The following is a 1632-nucleotide window of genomic DNA, read 5'->3' as shown; positions in this document are numbered from 1 at the left end:
CGCCATTTTTTATTCCCTCTACCTATACTTGGCAGACTCATCAGTTTTGACTAGTAATTATACATATTTTTCATTAAAGTAATCAAAAATTGGAGTGAGATAACTGCCTTTTTTTCTTCTCGGCTCTTGTACTATAAGGTGATGCGTTGTAACAGTTCACTGTCAAGGTGTAGAGAGAGAAATTCTTTATTCATTCATACTGCCCAAATACATCGGGTTGCTACATTACACAGCATACTAATCAATATATAATCGGACATATATAAATTATATATTTTTACATGATATAATAAAATAGAAAGAAAACATCTTTTTTTTCCCCACAGTTTTCTTTTTCAATCAATTTCAGTCTACATACTAAATACAAATATTTCAATTTATTACTTTTTTCTTTTCATTTCTTGTCCATTCCATTTCACAATTTCTATTTCATTTGATCGACAAATTCACTCCCCCGAATTTCCCCTCTCAGATCCTCCCCAGTGAACCACTAAACAAATTCACTATTGGACAGCGATGTGAAATCAGACCAGAGAAATACTAGTCACAGCAGTAGATCAGTTTACAGTAAAACAAACAAATAAATACATTTTACCAAAACAAAACTAATACATAGATTTAAAGGAAAATATAATAAAAAGTTGGTTAAAAGAAATACGTGATTGGATACATAAGAAAAAAAAAATAACTATCTACATAAAAATAATAATAATAATACAAATAAAACATTACTATACGGTTAACGATCACGCCATTCCCAGTGCTGCATATTACTGTCATGATTGTAACTATCAAATTGCTACACCATGGTAGTGGCTAACACATTTGTAGCAAGAATATAATTGTATTGTAGTTCACTTTTATGGCTTATACTTGTGATAGTTAACGTGGGTTCATGTTGTTGACTTACGTGTAATTTCAATCACACCAAGGCTAGTGTGTGGCATTACAATCATTACTGTAACAATCGTAAAATTTTAGTTATGACAATTCTCCAAAAGTGTGTAAAGTCGCGGTTTTTGTCGGGTAAAAATAGTATTTTCAAGGCACTAAACGGGTAATTTATGGTCGGGAGAATTGGCAGTGATAAGGTTAGTGTTAGGTTATAAGATGCGATGTTTAAAATTAATAATGTTTCATTTAATGAACAACCAAATTTAACAGGGGTGAAACCGTAGAACCAGATTATTAGGCAGAAGTATCGAAGAGAGGACTTTAATTTGATTAATATTTAATTTTAATTCAAGTAAATGTTAATCAAGATTAACGCTCTGACCTTGAGCAGACTTGTTGCTTTAAATCACATTTAAGACTAATCGTTTGTGGGAACAATCGAATGAATAGTGCATCGAAGCTATTTTTTGTTCACAATGACTCCATCTATGTAGAAACAATATGCATTATGTACGATAAATGATTTATAGTCGACCGACTGCTGCCGATTAGCTCGACCAAAAATAACCGCTTAGCACCTTGAAAATACTCGTTTTACCCGACAAATACCCGTTTTATCCGACATATACCCGTTTTACCCGACTGTTACCGGCCACTTTACCCGCTCTTGGATAATCGTAACTGTTGAAAAAAACATTACCTAAGAATGATGTTTTCCCGCCTATCATTATTGCATTT

At 32.6% G+C, this 1632-nt stretch overlaps 2 protein-coding genes across 6 annotated transcripts in view; one reads left to right on the top strand and one right to left on the bottom strand.

Moving 5' to 3' along the window:
• Positions 1-1632, top strand: part of LOC106684784 (uncharacterized) — an 18579-nt gene that overhangs the window by 2476 nt on the left and 14471 nt on the right. The gene's annotated exons all lie outside the window — the stretch shown is intronic.
• Positions 1-1632, bottom strand: part of LOC106684781 (uncharacterized) — a 67279-nt gene that overhangs the window by 56725 nt on the left and 8922 nt on the right. The window lies entirely within an intron of this gene.

Source organism: Halyomorpha halys, unplaced genomic scaffold, assembly GCF_000696795.3.
Source record: "Halyomorpha halys isolate HHAL.00 unplaced genomic scaffold, Hhal_1.1 Scaffold615.1, whole genome shotgun sequence".
Lineage (NCBI taxonomy): Eukaryota > Metazoa > Arthropoda > Insecta > Hemiptera > Pentatomidae > Halyomorpha > Halyomorpha halys.
This window is presented reverse-complemented; position numbering and strand designations above follow the sequence as displayed.